Below are 26,818 nucleotides of genomic sequence, written 5' to 3' on the forward strand. Positions count from 1 at the left end.
AAAGAACCCCAGGTGGTTGAAATTTCCGGAGCCCTTCACTACGGCGTCCCTCATATCCTGAGTCGCTTTGGGTCGTTAAACCCCCATAAGCCAAACACCGTACTAAGATTGTAGGGCGCGGTAAAGACCAATTGGCTAGGGAAATCATGGAAGCCCAGGAAATTTCGAAATGCAGTGAAGGCGCGTGCATTAGTACCCCATCTGTGTATCTGATGGAGAAGGAATTGAAGTTTTTAAAACGCCCTTGAGTTTTCTTAGCACCTTTTATTATCTATCCCTCTTTATCTTTTCTCCTTTTTTTGCTCTTTTTCCACACGTTTTAAGATTATCAGTTTGTTTTTACCTTGTTTTATGTCATACGCATGCGTGTTGTTGCTCTGGGATGGGGTGTGGTTTACTGGCGCATTTCATTCTATTCAGTTGTAAGCGTAGCAACCGTCATGTCTTCGCCCTTCCTCGTCCCGTCCATATGCTACGCTTTTGTTTATAATAAGCCAAACCAAACCAGAAAGCGCCGTGGCATGGAATGTAGGGATGGTCAATTGTTTAGGGGAATCCCCCAAAATGGAGTAGATTTGTTATAAGGGAGTTACTCATTGGCGTGAACCCAAAATCTACTGCACCTTGGGGGATTTCCATAAACTTTTTACCAACACTGTTCCCACTTCGAGTTATTGATCAATTCGCTGTTACCCTACCATAAACTTGCCGTTCTGGTTATCTCTGTTGGTAAAGCGACGCTCCGATGAAGCGGTGGTCCCGGGTTCGAACCCCGGATCAGGACAAATTTTTATTGAACAACGAAGTTTCTGAGAAAGTTGTATAGCTTTCCTGTGTAGCCGTATTTGGCTGCGCTTGGGTGGATGCCAATGAGTAATAACTTCGTTATTATGGGATGTGGTTACGCGCTGTTCATATCTCGAGGACGATTAAAACAATTTATTTCCCGTTTTTTCAGCATGCCCTCCTCAATTCTGCTTTGCTGCTTCAGGAAGCAGGGACCGCAAGCCAGAAGAAGATGGCGAATGAAAGGTAACATGATAAGGCATGAACGTCTCAGGTTCTACAACAATCGCCTTCATATTTTTTCTGTTTTCTTTCCTTGAGGCCTGCGTGCATGTGCACATTTCAGTACAGTGTACATCAGCCGCAAAGTCGGCTGTTTCATATTTTTGTTTATCTAGATGTCTTCTACGTCTGTTCAATTAACCATCCTTGCCAAAGCTCAGCTCCTATCAATATGAACACCACCATGACTACTTTTTCTTGTTGTCATTGCTGTTTCGATTGCGACAGAGCAGAAGCCTGATCGACAAAAAGAAAAAATAGTGACCGTCTCCTATCCCTTAATTCCCAATGGCTGAGTGGGGCGTGACATCCAGCACCACGTGGTCAGCGGAGGCTCGCGGCGGGCGAGGCGGCTGTCGGCAGCTGCGCTCGGCCATGTGTGTATGTGCCAAGCTCTCCGTTGGCATGGAGCCAGAAGCAAGGCCGTCGCGCGCTGTGGGAGATCCCCGCAACCGGAGAGGTTGCCCATATTTAGCTAACGTAAACTAACGTGCCAGTGAAGTAACAGTTGTATGGAGGCGCTATGCTATCACATTGCCACAGGCAATGGTAATTAAGTGTCCCCCTAATTTCCGTTTTCGCTCCTCACCCCCATCTTTATTCCAGTTAGGATAAATAAATAAATGAATAAACCATGTTATTGACGCAGCGCTGTTCGGGGTGCTAGCGCCAACCGGTGGCATAGTGTCTTTTATTCTTTTCCACTTTGGTTGCAGGTATGTTTATATCTCAACAAAGTTATTCTCATTGCATGCACCTACCTGAGCAGTGATTTGAGGAATGGTCTGGTAGCTTCCGTTGAGCGAATCCGCCACTCCCTCTTGTTTCTAACAGTGTGCGTAGCTGCGACGCCTCACAATGCGACTTAGGCAGTGAAAACATGCTAAAAATTAATTACGAAACTTTCTTTAAAATAAAGCGACTTGTTACATGAGTTTCTTGCTGCACAAATATTTCACGTGCATAGTGGTTTGACTTCAACATCGCGTATGGCCTGTAGGACCGACTCTACCTACATTCGTAGCAGTCTGATAAACAGACTTATTTGAAATACCGATGGCCACAGAATAAACGCAGAGGGTATATTTCAAAAGCTTTTGCTCTCTAAACTCACGCAAAAGGTGGCGAATAACGCTTAGTTTCAAGAATCTCACACTGCCAAAAATGAATTCAGAGCGTACTTTTAGTGGTGCCCAAAGCGTAAATCAAAATGCGAAGCCATGCCTGAACCTCGGCCAGGTTTGTGACATGAGCTATGACGTTTGAATGCGCAACCGATTCTCCTCATCCTTCCCATTATGTAACATACCTTAATTCGACGTTTCTTTCGACGAAGGGCTTTTCCGCGCAAATCACTACCCACTTTGCGTGGTATCAACTTGGGCTCACGATCCTTAAGCTCCTCGCGCGTTCTGCTTTCAGGCTGGAGAAAGTTGTGCACAGTGGAAAGAGAGACGAGCGGGCCTACTTTCACCTGGCCATGCTGCCGCTTGACAAGAAGGACCCCGTCGCCGTCGAGAACTGGCTGCACAAGGCCGTGCTGGTGGGCCAGAACGGCGCCGCACTTTGCGCTGTTTGTCACGTAGTCGAAAGGTGACAGGGCTACGGGCTTCCCACGAAGCCGTCCTTTTCCTAAAAACATTCCAAGTTACGTTACCACCGGCGTCGTAGAACGTCGTAAGTAAAACTCACACCCCGAGATGCACACGCGAAGCCCTGGGGTGACTTGATGCAGAAATGCATTTCCACGATTTGCCCACGAACGCCTCCGTAGGCAGGCAGGTAGGTAGACCTCAAACAATGCTGGCACATACCCACTGCGGGGGAGTGGCCAAGACACAGGCGGTTAATTGCTGAATACAGGAAAGTTTTGACGGGCGCATCCTGCCGAGGCTACATTCTTCCTCTCCCTCTTCGCGTTCTTACGTGCTCAAATAGATATCGCGAATGACCTGGCCTCCTACCCGCGGCAGCATGCGTGCAGTGTACCCTAAGCGTGGCCATGTTTATACGGTGTGCCCTTATAGAGACATGCCTCTTCTGCCTTGTAATCCACGTGAGCCCTCTTGATTAACAGATTTATTAATATACTTTTACACGCAAAGACACACCGAGACTATGAGCAAGACCGTGGTAAAAGTCTTCGAAATTATTTTAACCGCCTATGATTCTTTAGCGGGCGTCAAAACTTCGATACACAGTAGTCTTTTTTTTTCCACTTCGATAGTCTCTACCAGAATACGACCAGCGAGGAGCGAGTGTCCACCTCTCAAACTCGCATTCATCAGCTGAGCGCCGCAGGCACTGAGACACAACACAGGGCAGGTTCGGATTTTCAGCGCACTTGTGAAATACGGTCTCAAGCGTGGAAGATAAACTAAGACGATTTTCCTAAAAAGTCCCTAATATGTTGTCTGAGGAAAAGACTGCGCAGTCCGGGCAGTAATTACGCTAATGCAAATGCGCACATCCTTCACACGATCTTTATTACTGAATTACGACTCCCGGCAAACAAGCTAATTGTGCGACAGATTACTTCGACGCGTTAAGTGTAACATAAAATTTCTCTGCGATTAGTTCAATTCAATGCTGTACAAGCGCTTTCGCGTTTTTTGCTCAGGTTGTGGAAAACGCCATCTTTGTTGACTTTCAAGGTCATTACTAAGCCAAAAAAATAACAAAACAGATAAACCTAATGCTGATGGGCATCTTGGTAGAAGAGGAAGATAACGAGAGCTCGTGCACCACGCGGCACACGTGTCCTCGAGCCGCTTCCGGCGCAGGGCACCGAACGAACGTATCACGCCTGCCCGCCTCTGACCGCCAAGGCTTGCGTCTCAGCTGTCTACAGTGGCCGAAGTCCCCCGAGGCTGCCTCCCAGTCTAGGACAACGAGGTGATGCCTCAGAGCGAGATAAAAGGGAAACCGATGGCGCTGGCGGCCTTCGGAGAGGGTGTCGCCACCACTTCGCGCAGCCACGGAGTTCCTGGCGGAACCTGGAGCTGCGTGGGAGCCGAGGACTGTGCCTACAGACGGAGTGTCTCTGCCCTAATGGAGACTGCTGCCACACGACTTTTTTTAACAGCGCATCACCCCAACGGGGCTGGGCGGCAGTTTCATCTTGTTCGCCCGAACTTGAAGCACTATTTCTGAAACTTGAATGGGGACTAGTAGTGGGCGTAGTTTACCGACCCCCGAGCTCAAGTCTTACCATGTTTTTTGACAAATTGGAAATAATCTTGTCATCTTTAGCCAAGAACTACAAAAATGAAGTTATAATCGTTGGGGACGTTAATATTGACACACTTTCTAGGAACACCATGGATTATACATATCTGCTTCAGTCATACAACTTTCGCAATTTGATTAATTCTCCGACGCGTATAACCACTTTTTCGGCAACATCTATCGATCATGCACTGACAAATATTGACACAGGCGCACACGCAGGTGTATATCAAACCCCAATTTCGGATCACCTGCCGATTTTCGTTAACGTAGACACACCTCCTGCAATAAAAGAGAATAAATCGAGAACTGACATTAAGCTAGATTATGAATCATTCCGCAAAAAGTTGTTATTACTCAATACTGACCTAATCTATCATGAAGATGTTAATATAGAATTCTCTAACCTGATTACAACCCTTGTGGATCTAATAAAAAACAGTAGCCGAAGTACAACAGCCTCGAGGCGTTACAAGCCAATTTGTCCGTGGATGACAGAAGAAATTTTGAACGTATTAAAGAAGAAGGACTATTGGTATCACAAATGGCTACATCATAGAAGTAACCAGTACTACTTGTACCAGTTCAAATGCGCACGTAATAAATCAGTGTCGTTAATGAGAGCCCGCAAAAAGGAATATTTTGCACTCCGAATTAAAGCCGCCACTGAGAATTCAAAGGAAATGTGGCAAATTGTAAATGAGGCGACACATAACTTTAAAAAACGTTCTGTACTTCCCTCCAATATAACTGAGCAGACAGTAGAAGACTTTAATACATTTTTCACCAAAGTTGGCCCTGATCTAGCATCGAAACTTCCTGATATAAGTACTAGCAGTGATCTTCCGCGGCCAGTTTTAAACTTTTTCTTTCTGCACGAAGTCGAATTAACTGAAGTGATGTGTGTTGTTATGGATTTAGTTACAAACAAGGCGGCAGGCTACGATGGCATTCCTGTGAAGGTAATTAAAGAAAATATTGATGTTCTAGGACCCATATTATGCCATTTATTCAACCATTCAATACTCAACAGCACATACCCATCATCCCTAAAGATAGCACGTGTTACTCCTGTATTCAAGGACGGCGACTCCTCTGACCCTTCCAGTTACAAACCTATCTCTGTACTTAGTGTTATTAATACCATATTCGAAAAAATTCTTAACAAACGTATTCATCAGTTTCTTCAGAAATATAACATTATATGCCCAGAGCAGCACGGATTTCGCCCTCAGTACTCCACCAGCTCAGCAGTCATGACTCTTACCCAGGCAATTAATGATGCTTTACACAATAACAGACTCGCAGCAGTTATATTTCTGGACATTAAAAAAGCCTTCGACACAGTTAACCATGACATTATGCTAAATAAACTAAAAATATATGGACTTCGCGATAAGGTGCTTGACTTTTTCTCTAGCTACCTCACAAACCGCCAACAAATTGTTTCAATGAAATCTTTATCGTCATCCATTCAGCGCCTACTCACAGGGGTACCACAGGGGTCTACTTTTGGTCCGCTGCTCTTTTTACTGTACGTAAATGATCTGCCCAAAGTATTAACTTCATCCAAAGCCATCATGTATGCTGATGACACTGCCATTGTTGTTACTGCTCATCATACGGTCGAACTTGAAAACATAGCAAATACAGAACTGGAAAAAATCTCCGACTGGTTTCTCACAAACAAATTAACAATCAATGCTAAGAAAACTAAATACATACTGTTCCACTCAAAGAAAAAATCAATTCTTTCAAGTGATATTACATTAACTATTAACCAGACCCAGCTTGAGTCAACAAATACTTTTACTTACCTTGGAGTCACACTGGATAAACATTTACACTGGCAACATCATATTGAGGCGACTTGCACTAAGATGGCATCCGGTTGTTATGCTCTTCTCCAGACGCGCGAATACTTTGATACCAATATCCTGCGCGTCCTATACTTCACATTAATACATACTCACCTTTCATATTACATCGAGTCGTGGGGCTGGACGTATAGTACATACCTAGAGCCTATTAAAAAGTTACAAAAGAGAGCACTTAGAATAATTTTATTTTCTAGTTACACTGCACACAGTAAGGCACTATTTACTAAACTACGCGTCTTACCACTCAATTTACTTCGTGAGAAAAGAACGGCTGAATGTGTTTATAAAATAGTAACAAACAACCTTCCGTTTGATATATCAATCTTTAACATCCCGCCACTTTCAACACGGAGCCGCACGTACGGCAATTTTAATTTGCCAGTGAAAAGAAATGTATATGGAGAGCGTCTCTTAGAGTTCACGGGCGCAAAAATTTGGAATAATCTACCAAATGACCTAAAGACTGCCTACAACTTTTCCATTGGAATAAAAAATTATTACCTTATAAAGAATGACACACTTTGAATTCATACTTTCATTCTTTTTTTTTTCTAGTCGTCTGATATTATTTGCATGTAGCAGAAACCTGATACCTTGATTTATTTATAGATTTATAAATTTGCGTCTATTCTAAAAGTGTTTTGTGATTAAAAAGTGTGCACTGAAATCATTTTATCCTCCTCTCGTGTGTTGTACCCTTGTGATGTTTTGTAAATAGTTAACAACTATTTTCCTCTAGCTTTTTGTGATGCCTTAATTTTTGTGTAAATTCTATGCGTTTTGTTTGATCTGTAAGTTTTTAGTTTATATAATCTGTAATATATGTGTTTCTTTTGTTGATACTCTTACAAGTGTTGAGAGTGATGTATAGCCTTTTTTTACTAACTTGCTTACTTTATTTTGGTATATTGTTGCCTGCATGCTTGTATACATTTTCTCTATTGGACCCGTTACTAGCCGTTGGCTATGGGTCCGAGCAGTGTTTGCGTACAATTGTAAAGCAACAAAGATTAATAAATCAAAAAAAAAAATCTTGGTCGCCCTGTAGATATCTCTTCTCGCCTTCTGGCCATTTATTACATGGACAGCGGCTGGACGCACACGTGGAAACGTGCCCCTTCCTCCATGCACCGGTAACCAGCGTTCGACTTTTCTCCAGTGTTACGATGAACCCTGGAACACTTCAGACTCTGAAGCGCCACTATGGCCCTGCTGAGAACCGGCCCGTTGCCATAATCCGAAAAATGGAATTGCCTGGAAATACAGAATTGCGCACTGGCCAGCATGAACAGCTTGTCGAAGCTGGAGAACACGCAGAATACCAAGTCATCGTCGTTCAAGCCCGGCGCGTCACGGTACAGGTTGGACACGGTCTGCACAATCATCACTGCGAGGGTGACCACGTCGTGCTCCTGGTTCTCGACCGCGCTGCCAGTCATCTCCACGGAACTGCGACGAACAGCGTTCTTGAGGCACCTGGTCCGCTTGCTTCATACAGCTTGAACATCAGAGACTCCAAACAACTTGCGGTCCTGCCGGAAGATCTCGCCCAGGATGCTGCTGGTGTCGTCTGTCCATCGAAAAACCATATTGTGTGTACACCAACTGCCTTTCCGCCAACAGACCTCCACGCCACCGGAGGTGCAAAAGCATTCGCCATCCTGCCGCAAGCTCTAGCTCAGAATGCTGCTGGAGTCTTTCGTCCCGCGGCGACTCTGGCGACATGGCTGCGGCCCTTGCGCCGTCTATCCTCCCTGACTTCAGAGAAGACGAGGAAGAACTTGTGCACCAGCGGCTGGCTCTCAGCCACACTGCTGCTGGTCTCCCAGGCCTTCTGATTTATTCCCGCTGGTGGTGCCCGTGCTGCTCATTGTACGCCTGGCTTCTGTGTCCTCCGTGAAGAGCCAGAGAAGCTCGCGCACGAAGCCGCGCAACATGATGACATCAAGTGCACTACAGTTACGGGTCAGCGGGACATCGGGGTCACATGGAGGCTACAGCAGGATGGCTGCCAGCCGGACATAGTGGGCCACAAGCTTGCCTCACTTTCGTTGTGGGTGCAAGAGGACCGCAACTGACGGGCAGGTGAATGAGTGCAGCGGCTGCACAGTGGCGCCCGTGTGCAAGGCGCCATCTTGCCCCGACTGCCCCATCGATTCCTGGTGGATAAATGGCAGGAAACTATTCATCTGTGGGGTTTTATTTTGAAGACTTGGTCGTCGGCAAACTACATGTACAATACCATCTCTTGTTTTCGCAACTAATCGGCAGCACTACCTTCGACTGCTAAATATTCTGATAATACTGACTTTCGTAAGGTTCGCGCTGCTCGTAGGAAGGCAGTTTTTTTATGAATTTACCTCTGCGTTCTTTCATAGATTAGCTGAGACCGCCCATGCACTTTCGTCAACAACTTGTAGCTTGTCCACAGTCTTACCGCATTAGCCCAATCATTATCACTGTTGTTGCGAAGGCGTTTGCACGAACTAGAAGGTGAACCTGTGCGGACCGACATGCTGCATGACCCAACAGATACAGTTCCGCGTCCAAAATACTTGAATTGCACGGGAACCGCCCGAGTCAGGTAGTTGTACTCACCAGGAAGAACTTCGGACTCTACTCGCTGCCGCGGAGAAAGTGCTCGAGGGGTTTCAGGCGCAGCAGCTGTTGGGTTACAAATGATTTTGGCCTGTGTACGTTTGTAGTACGAAGCAGCTATTGACTTGTGATTCAACTGCTTTTCGAATGTGTAACGTAGTTAGGTAAAGGTGTTGACCGGACTCAATCCGGTCTAGCCGCGCCAGTATTTTTCTCAGTGCTGTGCTCTTTCTTTCACTGATTTTAAATCTGGTAGCTCTCATGTTACCTGGTAAATTCTCTCCTTCACCGGACATGCTAAGAAGGGGTGCTGGTCGCTTCGAGTAGGTTGCGTTTACTTCCTTCACTTGCCACGTGACACGGCACGCAAGCCGGTCAGGTGAGCAAGTGCCTTCGTCCTGGACGCTTCCAAACAGCGATGTTAGAAGGGCTCATTACAGAAAAGCTAAGGCTTCGTCGTTTCGTGTACGCACCACGTATTACCACCGCTGCGCTTAACTTACGCGGTCCAATATGAGTTCTTCGTTATTAGCATTCCTCGTAGGGTATACGCGTAGACGCTTATGAGCCGTCTACAATTCCTAGCTCTTGGCGGCTCTGCTAGGACGGAACGGCGTTCCTTTGTGTGCTTCCGATGTTTCCAATCTGTCCGGGAGCTAAGAGCGACCTCGCGCAAGTTTGAGTGCTATGGCTTTACCATGTCCCCGTCTTGCGCAATTCAATTCCAGAGGAGAGCAGCTTGTCTCTAACCGAGTGCTCTCTCATACCGTTGCGCTAATTCGGGCGTACTTTTTTACTACCAATTAGTTCTTTCCATGAGAGGGTTTCTTTCTTCTTAAGCCAGTTTTCTTGAGGACGAAAATAAAACGAAAAAGTGTAACCACATCCGGTGTTAGGGATGACCAAACACATTACGTTTGCGCCATTTTCGGTGTCATGAAAGGAAGCAGTTAAAACAAAAAGGGGAGGAAGCGTTCTAGCGTGGAATCCGTTTTTCTAGGTCGCATATAAGTTTGTCGGTTTTTCCTTTACAAACGCAGTGGACATGTGAGCGCGCACAAAGCGGCCGTATTCAGCGCGAAAAAAAAAATCTATTGCCCCGTTTTTTTACTGTTTCTATTTTAGTGCGCACTCAGTTTATTTCTTGGGTAATTACAAAGCCTCAGGCGTGCTTTCTTCCAGAAAAGTAAAGAATGCCTCCTGCGTCGTACTTTAATTATGATTACTTCATACGTTTTGTGTTTTTTTTCATCGTGCGACGCTCTCTAATACACCACAGATTGGAGTAGCGTCCAACCTGCGGGTTGATACAAAATGCATGAAACCGCAGTGCTGCGTCGACTTTCCCTTGGATCATTTATGACACTCTTTTCGCAAAGGCTGGAAATGTGAAGGGACTGTGGTTTCTTTTCATTTTTTAGAGCGAAAGCTTTACTGGCCACGAACTTGCGATTTGGCCGGGGCGGTGCTCTGATGAGGCACATGACGTAACAACGCGCGCCTCGCCGCGGAGCCGAACCGGTCTGGCTGGGCCAGCGGCGGCTGGTGCACTCGGCGCGAAATAGAGACATGCTCCAAGTCTCCCGCCAGTGCGGTCAGAGTGCGCCGAAGCCGCAAAACGCGTCGCCGGTCATGCGCAGTTTGAGTATAAGTCTCGCTTTGGCCGACGTGACATCGCCGTGCAGCGCGCGCGTTTCGTCGGAGTATAAACGCGCCTTAACAGAGCCTGCGCTTAACCGCTAACCAATGTATTCGGTGGCGGCATCTATGGGAGCCACTGCCTGTGCCGAGGCTCGAAATCAAACCAGGGCCTTAGGCGTTTGAGGCGGAGACGCTACCACTCCACCACAACGGCTCAAGCTTCAACCATAAATAAAGGCGCATCTAGTGAATGCACTCTTCCGATGCAAAAGTCGCCGCACTTTCGCAACGTATATCCTGGCCTAACAGAGTTAGGCCATCAGCAATTTTTTCGTAGGGTCGGACGAGAGGAGGCACGAAGCCTTCCTGTCCGAACAGCAGAAATGTCCGAATCCGTAGTCGACGCATGTGGACACTTTAAGCTCGAACTCAAAGCGACCATCTCAACATCCGAAGACAAGCTACTAGAAGTTCTGGTGCTAATCATCGATGTAGAAGGGGACGGCGTTGCATAGGTTCATGTCAGGAGACGGCCTTGGTTTCTGTCCAGGCGAAATATCCCTGCTGACACTAAACCTCGATAACGAAGGAGGCGCCGACGGTGGCCTCTACTCCTGCCCAGGCGCGATGACAGTCTCGTCAATGGCGAAGTTGACTGAAGAAGATGAGGACAACAAGCTGCTCTGGTCACCATGGGCCTCAGCATTTACCACCCCGAATTTTAAATGAATTATTAGAAGACCATTTACAAAGCCTGCCTATTAGCTTAACGACAGCTACTGACGCCTCCCAATGTGATGAAAAGGCAGGGACGGGAATATATTGCCCGCTTCTAGATTGGTCTTTTTCTGTGCGGCTTCCCGACTATACCCCAATTTTCCAAGCGGAGTTTCTGGCGGTGGTGCTTGCTCTTCGCAAACTAGAGCCGGCTTTCTCTTCAGTGGCTGTCATTGCAGACTCTCTTTGTGTTCGTCCCTTGCTTCAGCTGTATATTCGCCAATCCTAAACACCTTCCATTCATTACTCTCTCCGCATATGAGCCTTGTTCACATGATATGGGTGCCAGGTCATAGCGGTGTGACAGCCAATGAAGTTGCGGACTGCCTGGCAAAGGCGTCCCTCAATGGCCCCGTGCTACCTATCGTTCCGGCTACAGCATACATTACAGCAGCGAGATTTCGGAGACAGAATTTGTTAAGAATGACAACTGGATATCTTTTAAGGTCTGATGATTACCTGCACCTGAGGTATTCTTGGAGCAGGCAATGATGCCATTCACGGCAGGTTGAGGTATCTCTATCAAGGCTCCGCTGCCGGATCCCACGCTTAAATTTTTATTTGCACAGGTCTGGGTTGGCGCTTAATCCCCTCTGTGTATACTGTAGCGAGCACGAAACCATATACCATTTTTTGTTGTTTTTTCACCGATACACTATGATGAGAAGACGGCTTTTAGAGAAACCATTGCAACAGCTTGGCCTTTCTTTGAGCAGCCAACTCATTTTGTCGTCCGGAGCCACCATACTTGGGTACAGCCACAAGACTGTTTTTACCACCGTCCGAAATTTGCTAACGGAGTCAAGTCGGCTACCTTCTTAATTTTTGTTTTCATTTTTTCAGTATTATTTTTATTCTTACAATTATCATTATCATTTAACTACTCGGCTATAAACATCAGTCTCGATCTCCTGCGTGCGTTATGCATTTCCCGTTTCAATTCGTTTTTCCTTTTTGTTTACTTCTTCCTCCCTTACCATTCATTTTATTTTCGTCCCGGAAATATTTACCTGAAAAACTCTCTGTGCCCCCAATTCTTGGCCAATCCCCCTATGTGTGCATGTGCCATAGTATGAGAACAACAACAACAACATCGGCCTCAGGTATGTTGGCGTCAGGTAGGTTGGCCGTTCGTTCGTGGCTGCTGCTGCTTCGTCACCGCCTGCCTGCTTCGTTTCCTGGTGGTGCCGGGCATTTATTTTGGTGAGGCCTTTCCACGTTCGTGGGGTTTTTAACAAGGTTCAGGGTAGCTCTGCTGACTTGGGTGATGTAATGTTGTCGGCGCGCTGTGTGTAGGCATGTCTTTCACCTCCCCGGGAGGAGGCTTGGCAGCCTGGTTCGCCAGACTGCCGGCCGAAAGCTTGCCTTTGAATTCATTTCTAAAAATGGTGTCAGTTCAATTCCCGTGGCGCTTGTACCGATTGGAGATGGAATTCTCAAAATGAAGAATCCGAAATCAATACAGCATCAACTGAAAAATATAACCAGTCACTATCTCGACACCTCTGAAGTGCGACCTTTTGGGAGGCGTGGCACTGTTCGCAAGTCGGCAAACATTGAGTGTGTGTCGGATCTGCTCCGGTGTAATACTTCATATCTCTGTCGGTTAAAGCCTTAATTCCTCAGAAGCCTGCGTGCACTAAATGCATTGTACGTGGAGTGGACCCGTCATCTTCAATTCAAGAAATTTTGGAGGAGTTCCAGAAAGCCGCGGCTCTGTATACTGCTGCTCTCGTGATATAACTGGAGTGCGTGTTGCAACGGAGTCAGTCATAACTTTTGCTGGTCGCGCATGCCCCTCGGAGTTGAAAATTTGGTCAATTGTCTACCGCGTGGACCCACTGCATTCTCGACAACTGCAATGCACCAAATGTTAGAGATTTGGACATAGTGGTAGAGCCTGTTAGTCGGCGACCAGATGCCGGGTGTGTGGCGATCGAAGGTCACTTTTCCGACAGCTGCACCGCTGAACAACCAAGCTGTTGTGTATGCAGTAACAGTCACAGCGTCGATGATGCCACTTGTGAAAGTCCGTCACAGGAGCCAAGTTTATAGGAATTATTTGAGCAGAATCGTTGCTCATGAACAGACGCTTAACCGCAAAAACATTCATATGCCAGCCTTGTGCGTTCCTCTACTCCTGACCTTGAGGCCACACTGACTGCCTGAATAGTGTCAACCGTCGAAAAAGCACTCTCAGTTGTGGTCGAGCGCATGTTCAGCAGCTTCACGAAGGGGTTGTGTGATATTGTTGCAAATCAGGTTATTTCTCAACCTCAGCTTGTAGTTCCACCAGCATCAACATCACAGCAAGCCTGTGCTCAAAGTTTCGTTGCCACGTCATCACCCAAGGTGTCGTCTCACGTGCCGCCTCTCGACAGCGTCCGTGTAAGTCTTTTTCGCAACACTGTTTGCACTGATGCTGTAGAAATGGCTTGTCTTACGTAGAAGCGTCGTGCTTCAATCTCACCTTCTAAGTCCTCCGTTCCCCAGCTCAAGACAAAAAAGGGGGCCTTCTAGAGTGTCTTCCAAGTCAGATATGCTACAAGAGGCTGTTTCAACCTTTATTCTCGAATAGGCTACATGGCGGGTGTGAAGGTTCTCCAATGGAATTGCCGCTCTATCGCATCTTATCTTCCTGATTTACAAATTTTTTCTATCTTCTCATAACCCGGAATTGCGTTCTTGCAAGAAACTTGGAACTCCCCTGTTAGGTCATTTTCTTTAAACAGGTTTCGTGTTTTCCGTGCGGACCGCATAAATGGTAGGGGCGGCGGGTTTGTGACCCTGATTTCGTCAGAATTGTGTCGCCGGGCATTAATAACTAAAAAAGTAATAGATTCTGATTGCGAGTTCCTAGCTATAGATCTCACTTTGCCGCACTGCTCTACTGTCACAGTCGCAAACGTCTATTTTCCAAATGGAGTATGCAGAACAACTACCTATAAAGCTTACTTGCAAACTCTAGCAGGGTAATCATTGCTGGGGACTTCAACTCACATTATGTCGTCTGGGGTTCCTATACTGATTCACAAGGACATATGTTATGGGCATGGATGTCAGCAAATGATGTGCGGTGTTGCAATTCTCGGGCCATAACCTTCATCCGCAGACACTCGCGCTCAGTTCACAATTTATCCTTGGCAGCAAGAGGAGTGGGTATAGGGCCATGGTCCGCAATTGACTGTGGCACATCTAGTGACCACCTGCCAATTACTTTCATCATATTGGTGAGCCCCTTCCGAGATCATGGTTCCTTCCGAAAATCAGTTAATCTTGCAGCCTACAAATCATCTTTACGCGCCTCCCTTGCATCTGACCCTTGTTCATGTAGGGCCGACAGGGCTCAGCGAGTGTTTTTTTTTTAGTTTTGAAGGCTATGGAGAGCTCCCAGTTCACTGTGCGTTCTGCTATTTGCAATAAATCACCATCCCCATGGTGGAATGACGCGTGTGAGACAGCTTTCCGTCGTAGGAAAGCAGCGTGGAGGACCCTTTTGCATACTCAGAGCCAGGCAAATTATATGAACTACAAATTTTTTATCGGCCTCGTTTAAAGAACCATAGCAAAGGCAAAGGATGACTACAATCAAAATTTGAACACGTATTTGTCAGCCCTCCAAAAATAGGAAGGCTTTGTATCGTTTTATGAAACGGATAGTGAACTCCTCAGTCATGCAGTTAACCAGCTCGGTGGTGCTCTCTCCACATGAGGCGAAAGATGAGTTAGAGGGAATTGCTCAAAGGCTTGCTTCACGTTTTCAGGATCAGCGTAGAGTCCCTCTGTTCGCCCCATACTCCTGCTCAGACTATGTTGTGGTTGACAAATCACTGTTAACCACTGAAGTTTCTTTAATGAAATCCTCAGCTCCGGGTTTGGATGGTGTTACGGTCGGTATGTTGAAAATCTTAGCGCAAGACTTCACTCAGGACCTCCTCGATCTGGTCAACACATCATTGTAAACTGCATGTTTGCCGCACTCCTGAAAGGTGGCGAAAATAGTATTGCTCTTAAAAGATTCAAAGAAAGGCTTCCATATTGATAACATTTGGCCGATAGCTCTAACATCCAATTTGTTAAAGCTCATAGAAAGAATTATGCACAACCGCCTATCCGCGCATGTTTCAGTAGTGAACGCATTGCATATGAGCTCTGCCCAGATGGCTTTCGCCGCGGATGCTCCATTTGGTCTGCCCATGTCGATTTAGAGAGCAGAGTCCGCCTTGCTATGCGCAAGAAAGAAGTATCAGCATTAGTGACGCTTGATATTGTTAAAGCGTACGACAGTGTTGAATATTCGATCCTTCTTTCTAAATTGGCGTTATTCCACCCGCCGTACTACATTTATGCACGGATCCGCGAATTTTTAACAGGACGGCAGTTCTTTTTCTCTGACGGTTCCTTCACCTCAAACACCTATTCCCAGACCAGGGGCGTGCCACAAGGTTCGGTACTTTCGCCACTTCTATTCAATCTGCTGATGTGCGACATTCTAGTACACCCTGATGTTACAGTATATTTTTATGCAGACGACATAGCCTTCTTTGCTTCTGCAGCAGACATTCATGCCCTATATCGTTCTCTCCAGGATTACCTCAATGCGCTCGAGATTTGGCTGGATACAATGAATTTGGTATTAACTGCGCACAAAAGCAGCGTGCTGGTTTTTAAAAGCAACATGCCTCTATATATTGCTACACTATCGCTCGGACAGCATACCTCGGGTGGAATCGTTGAGGTATCTAGGCGTCATTTATGATGCCAGTATTGATTGGCGCCCCCCATCAAGAATAACGTTTAGAAAGGTGAGCGTGCACTAGGTAGGCTACTACGAATAAGTAATAGGAAATTTAACATGCGCCGGGACACGCTTGTACTTCTCTACAAAGCCTATGTCAGACCTATTTTGGAATTTGGCTACATACTTTTTTCTGGCTCCCCTAAATATAAGCTTCATCTGTTGCTGCTGTTAGAAAGGCGGGCACTGCGCCTCTGCCTGGGTCTCCCTCCATCAGTTTCCACCGCAGTTTTACCTGGAGGCTCGTATTCCCGACCTTAACTCCCGTTTTCACCTTTTAACTGCCAGGACTTTTTTGCGGGCATTTGAGACGGCTCCTGGTATGGCACCCAGCCCTCTTTCTCACTCCTCATTGGTCAAGGTTCCGCCTCCCTCAAGTTGTTTTTCCTCGGAACATTTTATCGAACATTGGTGTGGATTTCAATTTTGTGTGCAGAGTTGGTAGGGCGCCGTCCCCTGTGGATATTGCTTTTTATTATATTTTCCCACCTAATGCGAAGCATATGCCTGCGAGGACATTAGCTGGACACCTCTTTGATCACCTTGCCCATTACCCGCAACATACTGTGATTGCTACAAATGCGTCTGGCGCAGGCCGGAAGGGAGGGGTTGGTATATTTTCAGTCTCTCTCGTGGAATTTTTCGGTTAAGGTCCCGGATTACACAACCATATTTCTAGCAGAGTTTATGGCTCTTGGGATGGCCGCTTTGAAAATTCCCACAACTGTTTCTCAGGTGATATTCCTCTCAGATTGTCCCTCTTTTGTTGGCGCAGGAGTCCACACGAAACACTTTTTTGAGACACTCACTAAAGTTTTCTATTCCTGTATGGGTGGAAGATGTGCGCTTCGTTTGGATACCAGACCACTGCGATATTTTCAAAATGAAGCAGCAGACATTTTGTCAAAATCAGCTCTAAATGTACCTGTTGCCTGCAGCGTCCCTAGTCTTGTTCTTTTCGGTATGACTCGATTGCAGCGTTTTCGGTTTATAACCGCCACGTGCAACGATCCCTAACTCTCTACTGTTGACTACCAACATCTGATGTACCCATGGAAGGCTCGTGCGTGTAAAACCCGGCAGTGTGAGGTAGCGATGACACTCATGCGGTGCAGGATTCCCCATTTAAATCTTTACTTATGTAGATGCTGTTTCAGTCCCACAAACCTTTGTGAGGCTTCTGGTGAAGTCGAGACATTGGAGCATTTCCTACCTACTCTCTTGCAGGAGGTTTGCACGTCAGAGGAGAGCACACCCAGAAATTCCCTTTACGAAGTTGGGTATCACTTTGTCGGTTCTCCTCCTCCTCTCTTTCGGCGCGAGCGCCAGGGGTTTTGCATTGCATCAAGTTTGCGAATACTTTCACAATTACATAGCAGCTACCTGCAGATTCCGTTGCTAATTGTTTCCAAAAATTTCCCTATTTCAAAAAGAGCGTTTTGGGTGGTGGTGGTAGTGGTTTTATTAAAAATAATAGTAAAAAGGAAGGAAAAGATTTTTGCTAGCTCCGGCATCTGCCATCGATACTGAAGCACCTGAGCTGGGGCAGCGGAAATAAAGTATAGGAGGCAGAATGGAGAAATTAAATGAAAGAGGTAAGGGGACAGGAAGAGAGGAAAGGGGGAGAAGTAATATGTACAAACTATTTACACAATAAGAAATGTGTCCAGGTTGTGCGAGTGATTAGTTCATTTTAGAGGAATTAAATCACACACGCGCACAGCACTGTGTTGGTTACAACTGGAGTGGGGCGTCCAGTTATTAATCGTTCAAGGTAGAACTCGCGGAGCGTTCGGTCACTGCGTGTAACTACCTGACGGAGAACAGACGGGACGTCAAGCCCGTGTGTTCGAGGAATGCACAGAGGCTCACCAAAGTTCGCACACGAGTGCGCGCACTGCCCTGCGGCCACAATAGCGTCTTGATGGAGTCTGGTAGTATGCCCTGCGCCCTATAGGCCGCGAGCATATCGCGACGAGCATCGGCGAACGCGGCACAGTGAAGGAGCAGGTGTTCTAGTGTTTCCACTGCACAGCATCCATCACACACCACTCGTCGCGATTCCGTGACGCACCCGTCGTTCCCCGGGCCACACGCAGCCAATGCGTGCGCGGAGGATCATTGCACGTTGTGACCGTGTAAGTGCGCGACAGCCGGTGACACTGTCGATGCGCTCACCTCCTGCGATGCGTGGTTCGGGGTGCTGCTTTCGGAGATGGTCGTGGATGGCCGCACGCACGTCATCCAGCGCCAGGGGCAGATCGCTGGCAGGTAGTTGGTGTGCAGCGGTCGCGAGGTCGTCAGCTTCTTCGTTGCCGGCGATGCCGCAGTGACCGGGCACCCACTGTGCACGCACGGCACAACCTCTCTGCGCGAGGCGCTCGATGCGTGAGCGAATTTCCCGTACTAGTGGGGTACCGCGGCCGTTAGATTGCAGGCGGTTGAGGGCGGCGCGGGAGTCGCACAGCAGAGCACTCCTAGGCGGCGGAGGGCCGAGGGTGAGCAGCAGGTCCAGCCCGAGCCGGATCCCCTTCAACTCCGCCGTGGTGGAGGAGCCCAGGAAGGCTGCGTGTAGCGTTTTGGGCATTTTCATATATTTAACTATTCCCAATTCTCAGATATTCTCTCCCGATACTTTGTTTCTTCTTTTTCTTTTAAATTACTCTAAAATGTCACCCAAGACACAATCATTAGCTTGACACCAGTTTACCCTATTCTATGGGGTCTCCCCACTGAACCCTGGCCAATCCCCCGTCATGGGTATGTGCCATGTAACCAAGGCAACAACAACAACAATGTTGGCGTCCTTGGCGAAAACCGCAGCGTTGGCTGCGGGCTGCCGCGCGGGCTCCAAGAACGGTTTGTCCTCAGCATCAGACTTTTGCAGGGGCATAATGGGCTCGGCCTCCGTAGCGGCAGGCACACTTGGAGAGACTAAGGCTGACAGAGCAGGCAGGCACCTTTACTGTCGGCTTGCTTAATGCATCACTGAACGCATTAGCCGCAGGCACCGGTTCTTCCACACACTGACTCTGACACGCAGAGGAACCACCCGTAAGAGTGTCGCTGTCGGAAGCGCCGGGCTCCTTGTTGGCTTCAACGGCTGCCTGTGCGGCCGGCGGAGGGGCAGGTCGGGCCGCAGCCTCTGAGTACGAGGGCTTGATCGAGCATGTCAGGGTAGCGTGTGGATCCTCACAACGTCGACATGGCAGCACACAACTTTGGGTCACCTGGGAGACCTGAGGGCTCAGAGGGACGATGGCGACGCGTTCCTTGCCGGTGATGAGGCAGGACGCATCAACGATTGTAGCCATACCGGCTTCGCTTTTCACAGTTACTTGGGAATTGCGTCCACCGAAGTGCTGAAGGCAGTAAACTTTTTCAATCCAACTACGGAGGCTGTCGCATCGACGACATCATCCGAACTAGCCCCTCAGGGACGACGACATCAAAGGCAAGACCCTTTGTAGGTGGCTGACTCGCCATATTGAGGCGCCCGCCAGCCGAAGGACACCCGAACAAAAGAGCACCACCGAAGGTCGAACACCGGCCACCGACACAAGACGACAGCCGGAACACACCCAGAAGCAAAGTCCAGGAGAAGCCACCACTGCGCACCGCCGCGGGTTTGCTGAGGTGGATGGTATTCCGGTCGAAGTAACAGCGGTTTCTTAACGGTTGTTCTCCGGTTTCTGAAGTCTAGTGTTCCAGCGAGGCAAGAACCACTCATAAATCTGTTCTGTGCCGCACGTGTTACCTCATGATTTTGCAGTGAGCGCTACAAGATTTAAAAGCTGAGTTGGCACTTTTTTATTTTGTTGTTTATTTTATTTTGAATATATTTATTTTTTATTTAATATTTAATTATTTCATTTTATTTTTATTTTTTTATTTCAGCCTGGCTACAAAAAAAAAACATTTTTGACTCCATCGGCAGTGTGCACTTCATGTCTTGCATCAAACTGTTAATAAGAATAAATAAGGTGCATAAAATTAAAGCACAAGGGAAATAATCTCCCCATGTTTGCTGACAATGGCTGCAGCCAACGTTTATAGATATTTGCTTTTTGGGGAAAGAAAATTGCGCAGTATCTGTCTCTTATATCGTTGGATACCTGAACCGCGCCGTAAGGGAAGGGATAAAGGAGGGAGTGAAAGAAGAAAAGAAGAAAAGAAGGAAGAGGTGCCATAGTGGAGGGCTGCGGAATAATTTCGACCACCTGGGGATCTTTAACGTGCACTGACATCGCATAGAACACAGGCGTCTTAGCGTTTTGCCTCCATAAAAACGCAGCCGCCGCGGTCAGGTTCGAACCCGGGAACTCCGGATCAGTAGCCGAGAGCCCTAACCACTGAGCCACCGTTGCTGGGTTCCGAGTCGAAGATTGTTTTTTGGGGAAAGAAATAGAGCAATATCTGTCTCACATATCGGCCGACACCTGAACCGCGCCTTAAAGAAAGGGATAAAGGAGGGAGTGAAAGAAGAAAAGAAGAAAGAGGTGCCGTAGTGGAGGGCTTCGGAATAATTTCGACCACCTGTGGGATCTTTAACGTGCACTGGAGGCCAAACGCTAAGGCACCCGTGTGCTGTAGGCGAATTCTTATTAACAGTTTGATGCAAGACATGAAGTGCACTGCTGCCGATGGCGTCAAAAATTATTTTCTTATAGCCAAGCTGAAATAAAAGAACTAGAGTGCCAACTCAGCCTTCAAATCTTTGTGCGCTCACTGCAAATTAATGAGGTAACACATGCGGCACAGAACAATTTATCAGCGATAACCTTACGGCTGCCGACTTGGCGTAGACGCAATTGGAATTTAAGCGTGGGTTTGGCATCGATTCTTTATTTTTCGTACGAACAGCACGCGTTCTTGTTTTGAACCGCATACTCCTGCGAGACCATCAAGTTAAAACTACGATGCGCTTGGACGCGTGCTGGCGTTCAACTGCACGTTTAACGCACTTCTCTTGAAAATTCATTGAATCTATGCACCTGCGCATTCTAATTTGGTAAACTCATTCTTTAACAATCTAGATGTGTATTGAAGCGAAAAGCTTCACTACGCTAGTCTACACCACGCTTCGCGCGAGCCGGCGTACGTCGCAGCACGAGTGACGTCACGCCGACTCCGTCGCCTGTTTCTCTCTCTCTCTCTCGTTCCCTAGTCACAACTGCGCATGCGCTATTATTAGCACCGAGCCACGGGCGTTCCGCCGTTGCGCAGCGCCGCGCCTTTCCTCAAAATTCAACTTTAAATTTTCAGTTTTCTCTTTCTTCTTTCCCTCCCACGTTTATCCCTTCCTTTACGATGCGGTTCGGATGTCAACCGAGATATGTGAGACGGTTACTGTGCCATTTACTTTCCTCAAAAACCAAACAAAACAAGTGAGCCGCCGCGGTCAATTTCGGAGTTCCCGGGCTCGAGCCCGACCTCGGCGGCTGCGTTTTTATGGAGGAAAAAACGCTAAGACGCGCCCGTGTGCTGTGCGATGTCAGTGCACGTAAAAATCCCCAGGTGGTCTAAATTATTCCGGAGCCCTCCACTACGGCACCTCTCTCTTCCCTTCTTCTTTCACTTCCTCCTTTATTCCTTCCCTTACGGCGCGGCTCAGTTGTGCAACGATATATATGCGACAGATACTGCGCCATTTCTTGTCCCCAAAAACCAATTATTATTATTAACAAGGACCCGCCGCGGCGGCTCAGTGGTTTTGGCGCTCGGCTACTGATCCGGAGTTCCCGGGTTCAAACCCGATCGCGGCGGCTGCGTTTTTATGGACGAAAAACGCCAAGGCGCCCGTGTGCTGTGCGATGTCAGTGCACATTAAAAATCTCCAGGTGGTCGAAGTTATTCCGGAGCACTCCACTACGGCACCTCTTCTTCCTTTCTTCTTTCACTCCCTCCTTTACGCCTTTTCTTACGGCGCGGTTCAGGTGTCCAAGGATATATGAGACAGATACTGCGCAATTTCCTTTACCCAAAAAACCAATTATTATTATTACTATTAAGAAGTGAGCCGATGGCGTTCATAGAGTTCATTGACGTTGACAACTTTGCAAGGGTCGTTCATTTTCACGAAAGGTAAGGCGCACAACCGGCTCCGTGGGACAGTGGAGACCTCAATCTCGCGTTCGTTTTGTATATCCTGGATTAGTTGAGCTAATACACATTAATTTTTTTCTTGGAGGATGTAACGTTGTGATGTTGGGCGATTTCAACTGTGTGCTCGATACGGTCGCTGATGTGCAGGGCCCCGGTAGGGTTAGACCAGTCTGGAATGCGCGAGTTGCGCCGTCTAGTCAACCAGTTCATGCCCACAGACCCTTATGATCTCCTGTATGGCGGCGTCTTTGTGGGAACTTGGCGTCGCGGATTATCGTCGAGCAGGTTAGACAGGGCGTATGTACCGACGGGCCTTTCGAGGACAGTGCGCGCTGTTAACGTAATGACGCTGCCATCCACGCCGGTATACATATCAGACCATCGCCCGTTTCTTCTGTCACTCGGGGTTCCGGCGCCTGCAGGGTCTCCTCACAGGCCATGGCGTTTGGATATGCGCATGCCTCACGATGCCAGCACGAGCGAACTTGCGTTTTTCGGTTGTTGGGGCCGTGCCTGGTGACTGGAACCATCTGAAGGAGCAGTGGCGTCACCATTGCGCCCCTTCTGGTCGAGCCCTTAAGGCTCGCGTCTCAGGTGAAGTGCGCGTGGTTACGGCGAAGCTGCGTATTGCTCAACGCGCCCCGTCGTCTTCGTCGCTTATGTGGGCATGGAAAGAGGAGCTTTCGGAGAGTCTACAGCGTCTTTTACCAGCCTCCTCTTTGATAGCGGCTGCATGGCGTTGTTGACGAAGTCCAACTGCTCATCCTCAGGTGCTTCAATTTGCTTGCCAAGAGCTGTTGTGCCCTCAAGGTGCCTTTGCTTTTACATTTTCCGCCAGGGCTGTGGCCCAGCCAGTTGACAGGAATTTCAGTACGCTTTTCGGTCATTTCCGATATATTGTTCAGTCGCTTCTTTTGGCTGATCGCGATGACGTTTCCGCACACCCATTTTATTTCTTTTGCAGGCTTGCTGCAGGTTGCCGCTGAACTTCATGACGGCTTTATGGCTCCGCCAACATCAGGTGAAATCAAGGAGGCGTTGAATTCCATGAAACGAGGCTCAGCGCCTGGACCAGATGGTCTTCCTGTGGAGTTCTATTTACAGTTATTGCTTATTGTAGGCCCCATTTTCTCGGTTGTGTTAAAAATCTGCTTCACTCCGCATGTCTTTCCTGATTCATTTAAAAGCGGCCGCATTGCCCTTATTCCTATAAAATCTCCTTTCTCGACATGTCCGGCAGATTAGTGCCCTATCAGCCTACTAATTCAGATTACAAAGTATTAGCAAAATTACTCGTTCGCCGTCTACGGGCTTTCCTCCCGTCCCTCATTTCCTGCCACCAGGTTTGCTCCATCCCGGGTCGTGAAATACATAGTTTATCTTCCGTAGCTCGAGATATCCTAGAGTATACTATACGGCAGCGCGCACAGGGTCTTCTTGTTTCCCTCGATCAAGAGAAGGCGTTCGACTTTTTAGAGCATGAGTATATTTACGGTACACTGGATGCTTTCGGTTTCCCACCTTCTTTCGTGCTTCTTATTAAACAGACGTACAGAGACATTTCAAGCACTCTGTTCCTCGATGGCCTTGAAAGTACCGCATTTGATGTCGGCCGCGGCGTCCGTCAAGGTTGTCCGCTCTCCCCCTTTTTGTTTGTCTTAACATTAGAGCATTTCCTCTTGGCAGTCAATCACCATTTCTTATTAGAGGTCTGGCTTTGCCAGGCAGTGAGGCAGTACGCGTCACCGCTTATGCAGATGACATGACACTCTACTTAGCTGATGAACGCAGCCTGCTCCAAGCTTTAAACGTTTTTCGTGAGTACGCCTCCTTGCCGGGGGCTGCTGTTAATTATTCGAAGAGTCGTTACTTCTTTTCTTATTGTGTTACGCTGACGCAGCGAGGAACAGCAAAGCAAAACATTCCCGGAGACCGTTCGCTTGCTTTTTTTTTGCATGACGGCAGGATACGATGAGATTTTACAACTTGATCTTGTTTAATTTAAGACCAAGACGAGCTGCGACAAAAAAAAATAAAAGGCGCCTTGGCTGAATGTGGGCCCATTTCTTAGACCAGAGGGAGGATTTCCTCGTGTCACTAGGTGCGTATTGCGTTATTATGCATTTTTTTGGCCTTGGACAAGAGCTTGCATTTAGTTTCCAGGCACGACCTGCGCTCCGGTGTGGTGCAAGGTGTAAAATTCGCCAGAAAAAGCAAAATTACCAGCCTTAAGGGTCAAATTATTGAACTACTTTCTCTCTATTTCATTTACGCCGCTTCTTGAAGAAAAGAACAGCGCTAGACGTCTTGAAGATGTCTGAAAGTTGTCTTTTTTTTCGGGCTACTTATTATTTCCTTAATTTTCGAATCTTTAAAATTTTGGTTAGTACAAATTAAATGAACGTGCACGTGAATAGGAAATGTAAAAAACTGCCAAAAATGGTAAAACAGGTAAGATAGAAGCCATATACTCATTCAGAGCGTCACCTACGTGGTCTAATTTTGTCCACCATGGGTCTAGAGTTCAGAGCAAATTTCCCCCGAGTTCTTCCTTTCGTTTGTTTCTCAACGTTACTATTACCACACGAAACGTAATGGTTGCCTCATGATTGTTAGTCAATGCAACGTGTTTAAGAGGAACTGCCTAGTGGCGTATACGTCAATCAAGAGGGCAATTTCTCATTATCCTCGGAGCAAGTCGAACTCTATTTTAACCTCGAAGTTTATAAGAAAGCTGCACATATTTTCTTTGTAGCTGTACGGTTGCGCTCGGGTGAATGCTAGCGACTAATTACTTCCTTGATCACTCGATTACTAAGCTCGGCCACTTACTCAAACCGTGTTGCTGCTTGCGTTGAAAAAAGAATTGCCTGAACTAAACTAATGACAAACGATGACGGCGCCACAATCTGCACAGACTTCTACGAGAGGCCAGCCCTATGATCGTAGTTTATTTAATAAAGATGATGTAGTGGTACTCACGAATCTCATCCCCTATCAAGAGGAACAATGCGGATTTATAAGCTGAAGAAAAATAAAAAATACAAGAGCAACCCGCCGCGGTGGCACAGTGGTTGCGGTGCTCGGCTGCTTACCCGAAAGAGGCGAGTTCGATCCCGGCCGCGGCGGTCCCATTTCGACGGAGGCGAAATGCCAGAGGCCCGTTTACTCTTTGATATCAGTGCGCGTTAAAGAATCACAGGTTGTCGAAATTATCCACAGCTGTTCACTACGGCGTCCCTTATAGCCTGAGCCGCTTTGGGATGTTAAACGCGGTAAAACCAAACCAAATATATCTGAGAGGTTTTGAACTGATCCGCTTTGTAGTCGGCAGTCATGAAAATACTTTCGCTGTCATTTATCGACACGCAAAAATGGCAGCGTTAGCTTGAGCAGATAGAGGCGTTGTGTTTTAATTGTATACACGGCTCGTACTAAAGGAAAACTGCACACATTTAGCCATTTGTAACTGCACCGCCATGCGCCGAAAACGCTGCAGTCCCATAGCAAGCGTCCGCTTTTCTTAAATAATTAAAGGCAACAGCACACCGGAGCACAAAAAAAAATTGTACTCTAGCTTGCCGTCGAGAGTCCGTGTGTAAGCATTAAGTTCACTGCAGGCAGTTTTGAAATGCCTTACTGTCATCCGGAAGAAGGCGCAAATCTGAAGTGCGGTCACCGGAAGTAACTTAATTTTAACCAAAGCTGCAGCCGTAGAGGACAACAAGAAAGCAAACAACAGGGTGCCGTTAAAGAGCGCACCGCCATGCTGCACTCGACATGTCCCGAATAAGCGGAGCGGTGGCCACGTGCTCAGCGGGTCATAGCCCAGCTGCACTGTCCAGTCCACACATCGATTTTGCGCTGGCTGATCGTCCGCCGACGCGCTGATAAGCCGACGTACGTTCCACCGGTTTCTGCTGGTAAGCCCGGAGCGCAACGTGTAATGTATGCAGGTGCGCACTGCGCGCTCTGCAATCACAGCGTAGCGTGAGACGGCAGCGCTGTAAAAGTAATGCGTTTCCTTGTGAACGTATACGCTATTTGTGCCGGATCGCGCGGTTGTGTGCAGAAACGAATGGAGTGTCCAGTAAACGCACGTGGCGAAGCCGAATGCAGGGCTGAAGGTGCTTTTTAATATTACGCCTAAAAACGGGAAATTTTGCCGTGCACCTATCATCATTCAGAGCGATTTTTCCTTCGAGGTCCTAAATTAACTGCCTCCACAGCGACAGGCGCGTCAGAAGAGCCGTAGGCAGGTGTATCGAAGTGTGGGCGCTCAGCTCGGCACACTCGGAAAATACCAGGCATGTCCTTCGAGCATATTTTCCTTCCTAAAAAATCTTCCAGTCGCAATCTGTCTTTTCTTTCTTCCTGCGTGCGCTGATAAGCACGCCTAGGTCTTGTAGAGTTCTATACTGCCATGTTCTCCTACTGAAATTTACGTCGGAAATAAAAGCGACGCCCACGACGCATACTTTTTCTTTCCGCTTCTGTTTTCTATGTTACGCTACTGGACTTGAGTAAATAATACGAGAGCTTATGATTAATTTTTCAAAACTTGAAAAATTAATCACAAGTGCCCTGGACGCCCTGTATATTCCAGAAAACGCGATCGAAATTAAAACCACGAAATTCCTCCCACCGGCAGCCACCGCCACATTGAATGCTCCCGCGACGCCACAAGGGCATACACGGAGCAGCGTCGGCTGCTGTCGTTGGT

At 47.5% G+C, this 26,818-nt stretch overlaps 1 pseudogene across 1 annotated transcript in view; it reads left to right on the forward strand.

Annotated features, from left to right (window-relative positions):
* LOC144110781 (protein O-mannosyl-transferase Tmtc3-like) overlaps nt 1-26,818 on the forward strand; it is a 242,636-nt pseudogene that overhangs the window by 49,089 nt on the left and 166,729 nt on the right. The window contains exons 5-6 of the transcript XR_013309927.1: nt 959-1,032; nt 2,491-2,611. The product of XR_013309927.1 is annotated as a protein O-mannosyl-transferase Tmtc3-like (transcript). The remainder of the gene's footprint in view (nt 1-958; nt 1,033-2,490; nt 2,612-26,818) is intronic.

Source organism: Amblyomma americanum, chromosome 1, assembly GCF_052857255.1.
Source record: "Amblyomma americanum isolate KBUSLIRL-KWMA chromosome 1, ASM5285725v1, whole genome shotgun sequence".
Taxonomy (NCBI): Eukaryota; Metazoa; Arthropoda; class Arachnida; order Ixodida; family Ixodidae; genus Amblyomma; species Amblyomma americanum.